Source organism: Artemia sp. Qi Xiang Cuo, chromosome 21 (assembly GCF_049724085.1).
Source record: "Artemia sp. Qi Xiang Cuo chromosome 21, ASM4972408v1, whole genome shotgun sequence".
Lineage (NCBI taxonomy): Eukaryota > Metazoa > Arthropoda > Branchiopoda > Anostraca > Artemiidae > Artemia > Artemia sp. Qi Xiang Cuo.
In genome coordinates this window covers 17671582-17677581 of record NC_142814.1, presented here as the reverse complement: position 1 = coordinate 17677581, position 6000 = coordinate 17671582, and positions in this window count along the sequence as shown.

Genomic DNA, 6000 nt, shown 5'->3' with positions numbered 1-6000 from the left:
TAGCTCATCCTAAAGGAAATTAATTGGGTTGAAAATCTATAGTAACTAGAATAAATTATTTCTAAAAGAGAATAAATTTTTACACCAAAAACTTCATATTTCATATTAAAGATTGATCAATGACGTCATAATCGTATACCCGCGGGGGTATTTTAACGCGCGCCTCCTACGAGAGTGGTGGTATCTTGGGAGGCGCTTCACTTACTAGCCACCTAGTAAGCGACGATCAAGCCCAATGCTAAGAAATATAAAAACCCAGAACTCCTAAAAATAAATAAAAACAAAAGTACCTCATTAGAACCATCTTGCCTGAAATCCTACTAGATAAATAATGAATGTCGTCATAGTTTTATTTGAACTATGACGTGAATAGAAAAACACGAAATTATGTTGTTGTTTCTGAAGACGTCATGAAATAATACCATTGCGCCATGACGTCATAAAATATCCGGGGTGCAGCGGTAGCTAGCAATCCGGGTTGCAGCGGTTGCTACCGGGTTGCGGCGGTAGCTAGCAACCTAGTAAGAGACGATCACGTCCAATGTTAAGAAATATAAAAACCCATTGTTCCTTAAAAAAGGAGTCAGATCAAACTCAAAAGTACACCATTAGAACCGCCTTGTCCGAAACCCCTGTATAGGAAACTTTCATGTTAACTGAAACACAAATAGGGATTGTATAATTTCTATCAGTATCATGGCTGTAGAGATAGCTGAAACCTAGTAAAGAATAAACGATTACAGTAAAAAACATTTCATGGTAAAGATTGATCAATGATGCCATAATCATAGTTTGTCGTGAGGTTGTCTCATACTATTCCAATTAAGAAACAGTCATAGGCTTTTTCCTGTTTTTAATTTTAAAAATTTTTCAGTAAAGAACGATCTCTCGCCCATAGTAACTGATATAAGGTGGTTCCAGGGGTATCCGGGTTGCAGCGGTAGCTAGCAACCTAGTAAGAGACTATCACGTCCAATGTTAAGAAATATAAAAACCCATAGCTCCTAAAAAAGAAGTCAGATCAAAACAAAATCCGGGTTGCAGCGGTAGCTAGCAACCTAGTAAGAGACGATCACCTCCAATGTTAAGAAATATAAAACCCCGCAACTCCTAAAAAAAGAGTCAGATCAAAACAAAAAGTACACTATTAGAACTGCCTTGTCCGAAACCTCTATAAAAGAAACTTACCGCCCTTTGGCTGCAATAACAAAGAAAATATATTGGCTTGAAAATCAAGAAAATTGACTTTTACCCCGTTATTCTCCACAAACGGGATATTTTTTTCTTTCCGCTTGATTTTCCTCCTCAGCTAGCTGGGCACTGGAAAATCATAGAGAGCTGTATAATAGCTCATTTTAAAGGAAATTGCAACATCTAGTGCCTTTTGTAATAAAAAATAAAAAAATTTTTTAAAGTAGAATCAATTTTGTCAAAAAAATTGCATTTTTAATGTATTTTCATACTGCAGTCTTTTCAAAGATATTTGAATTTTGAAGCAATCAAACAGTTCATGGTAATGAACTCTATAGTAAAAATAGCTACTTGTCTCAATAGTAACCGAAACTCCTGGAACCAAAATTTTCTTTTTTGGCTTAATCGCTAAAATTATTATGTAAACTGCAAAAATATTTATGATGCCTAATCAGTAATAGTAATTTCTTAATTTAAACAACAAAAATACATGAAAATTTTATAATTAGTTTTACTTTTTGTCTCCTGGAAGAAAAATTTTTTTCATCTCAGTTCAAAGTTGTTGTTGTATCCTGGAACCAAACTTTTTTTGGTTTGTAACCCGTAAATCCGGGTTGCAGCGGTAGCTAGCAACCTAGTAAGAGACGATCACGTCCAATGTTAAGAAATATAAAAACCCATAGTTCCTAACAAAGGAGTCAGATCAAAACAAAAAGTACACCATTAGAACCGCCTTGTCCGAAACCCCTGTATAGGAAACTTTCTGTCCCTTGGCTTGAACAGTAAGGGAAATATATTGGCTTGAAAATCAAGAAAATTGACTTTAACCACGTTATTCTCCCCAAACGGGATATTTTTTTCTCTTTTCTTTTTTTTTCTTTTCCACAGATAGCTTGGCATTATAATAAAGAACGACTTCATGCCTATATTAATTAATATTATTACATTAAAAGACGATCATTGGAATAACATACCACTGCATACATTGGAATTAGTTTTATAGTAAAGAACAAACTCTTGCCCTTAGTTACCTATGTCTTGTCAAATTAGCTAATTAATTTCATCTGATTTTGTTTAAAAACAATTCCCACACCGTGATTCGAAACCAATCCAGTTGGTTGATCCGGGTTGCAGCGGTAGCTAGCAACCTAGTAATAGACGATCACGTCCAATTTTAAGAAATATAAAAACCCATAGTTCCTAAGAAAAGAGTCAGATCAAAACAAAAAGTACACCATTAGAACCGCTTTGTCTAAAACTCCTGTATAGTAAACTTTCTGTCTCTTGGCTTGAACAGCAAGGGAAATATATTGGCTTGAAAATCAAGAAAAGTGGCAGCTACTACAACATTCTGCCTAACCGTGATATTTTTTTTTTCTTTTTTTCTTTTGTATCCAGAGATAGCTTGGCACTGGAACATCGTAGAAAGTTGCTTAATAGCTCATTTTAAAGGAAATTAATTAGGTTAAAAATCTATAGTAACTAAAGTAAATTATTTCTAAAAGAGAATAAATTTTTTCCATCAAAAACTGCATTTTTGACGTCTTTTCACACTGCAGTCTTTCAAACATAATCGCATACCACCGGTAAGATTTGAACCCACACCTCCGAAGAGACTTGTGGCTAACACCAGTGCCTTGGACCATTCGGCCAGGCTGCCTCTCATAAACAAATATATATGTGAATTTGGGTTGCAGCAGTAGCTAGCAACCTAGTAAAAGAAGATCAGTCCAATGCTAAGAAATATAAAAACCCAAAACTCCTAAAAATAGAGTCAGATCAAAACAAAAGTACATCATTAGAATTACCTTGTCTGAAACCCTACTAGATAAATAATGAATGTCATCATAGTTTTATATTATTAGAGCTATGACGTGAATAGAAAAACACGAAATTATATTGTTGTTTCTGAAGACGTCATGAAATAATACCATTGCGCCATGACGTCATGAAATAAAATCATTACGCCATGACGTCATAATTAGTATATAAGAAAAGTCAAAACTGTAAATTCTCTCATTCTTGATTAGATAGTGGTTAGATCAAAGCAAGTTATACGCAAGTTGAAAAAACAGTATTACACAAACAACAGAGATAGTAACTTGAAAAGATTATTATAATAAAGAACGAATATTTTACCGATTATCTACTAATAACCATATATGACGTAATAAGTGATATGACGTAATATCTAAAACCTATTGTGTACTAATAACCATATATAACTTAATGAGCGACGTGACGTAAAAATTGAAAAAATTAATTTTTATTTTATTTTCGTTTTTAGTTCAGAATCGCTAAAGTTATAAACTGCAAAAATATTTATGGTGTCTGAACAATAGTTTTAATCTTATAATTTATTTATAATAAAGAACGACCTCTTGCCTATACTAAATTTTATAGGCCACTTAACTATAGTATAGGGTAGTATATTTGTTATATTTAAGGTCAATATATTAAAATTTTCCACTAAAAGACGGTCATTGGAATAAAAACCCAATACATACATTTGATTTAGTTAGCTACTTGATTGTTTGAGGCTAGTCTCTTACTATTTCAAAGAAGAAAAAGCCGTAGGCTTTTTCCTGTTTGTAATCAATTAGAAAGAGTTCTACCTTTAAAATGAGTTACGTAGTGCTTTGAGTCGCTTGAAAACTTATAAGTGAGAAATATGGGGTGCAGCGGTAGCTAGCAACCTAGTACGAGACGATCACTTCCAATGTTAAGAAATATAATCCAGGTTGCAGCGGTAGCTAGAAATCCGGGTTGCAACGGTAGCTAGCAACCTAGTAAGAGACGATCACGTCCAATGTTAAGAAATATAAAAACCCATAGTTCCTAACAAAAGAGTCAGATCAAAACAAAAAGTACACCATTAGAACCGCCTTGTCCGAAACCTCTGTATAGTAAACGTTCTGTCCCTTGGCTTGAACAGCAAGGGAAATATATTGGCTTGAAAATCAAGAAAAGTGGCAGCTACTACAACATTCTGCCTAAACGGGATATTTTTTTTCTTTTTTCTTTCTTTTCCACAGACAGCATGGCACTTGAATATTGTAGAGAGTTTTTCAATGGCTATTTTTAAAAGAAATTAATTAGTTTAAAAATTTATAGTAACTAAAATAAATTATTTCTAAAAGAGAACAAATTTTCCCACCAAATCCAGGTTGCAGCGGTAGCTAGCAACCTAGTAAGAGACGATCACGTCCAATGTTAAGAAATGTAAAAACCCATAGTTCCTTAAAAAGGAGTCAGATCAAAACAAAAAGTACACCATTAGAACCGTCTTGTCCGAAACCCCTTGAATGGAAACTTACCGCCCTTTGGCTTGAACAGCAAGGGAAATACATTGGCTTGAAAATCGAGAAAATTGACTTTAACCACGTTATTCTCCACCAAAGGGATATTTTTTTCTTTATTTCTTCTTTTCCAGAGATAGTTTTGCACTGGAACATCGTAGAGAGTTGTTCAATGACTCATTTTAAATGAAATTAATTGGGTTAAAAACGTTTTGTAACTAAAACAAATTATTTTAAAACAGGATAAATTTTTCCACTAAAAACTGTATTTTTGATGTCTTTCCATACTGCTGTCTTTTCAAAGACATTTGATTTTTGAAGCATTACAATAAAGAACGACTTTTTGCCTATACTAAATTTAGTACGCCACTTAATTATAGTATAGGTTAGTAATTCCACAGATAGCTTGGCGCTGGAATATAATAATCCGGGTTGCAGCGGTAGCTAGCAACCTAGTAAGAGACGATCACGTCCAATGTTAAGAAATATAAAAACCCATAGTTCCTAAGAAAGGAGTCAGATCAAAACAAGTACACCATTAGAACCGCCTTTTCGGAAAGCCCTGTATAGGAAACTTTCAGTCCCTTGGCTTGAACAGTAAGGGAAATATATTGGCTTGAAAATCAAGAAAAGTTGCACCTACTACAACATTCTGCCTAAACGGGAATTTTTTTTCCGGGCTGCAGCGGTAGCTAGCAACCTAGTAAGAGACGATCACGTCCAATGTTAAGAAATATAAAAACCCCTAACTCTTTCAAAAAGAGTCTGATCAAAACAAAAAGTACACTATTAGAACCGCCTTGTCCGAAACCCCTATGAAGGAAACTTACCGCCCTTTGGCTTGAATAAAAAAGAAAATATATTGGCTTGAAAATCAAGAAAATTGACTTTAACAACGTTATTCTCCACAAAGGGGATATTTTTTCTCTTTCTTTTTCTTTTCCACAGATAGCTTGGCACTGGAACATCGTAGAGAGTTGTTCAATGGCTCATTTTAAAGGAAATCTTTAGATCTAGTGCTATTTGTAATTAATTTTTTTCATTAATTATTTCTTACGAAAAACTTGATTTTTTATATACAATATTGATCTTCTGCCAGCAACATGCTTAGCTCGACTTTCAAATCTTTCCTTCTCCTTCAGTTTCTTCTTTCTTACTTGTGAAACCGTTAAAATAAATTATTTTCTTATGGAAATAAATATTATCAAACAGTTTTTGTTTAAGTCACGTATTGAGTACCAAGAACCTAACAAAAAATGAAACTAATTTTAAAATTTTCAGGTATTTTTCTAGTATAAATTAAAATATCAAAAATTATTTCTAAGATACCATAAATATTTTTGCAGTTTATAACTTTAGCGATTCTGAACTGAAAACAAAATAAAATAAAACTTGATTTTCTCAAGTTTTACGTCACGTCACTCATTACGTCATATATGCTTATTAGTGCACAATCGGTTTTATATTTTACGTCACGTCGCTTATTACGTCATATATGGATATTAATATA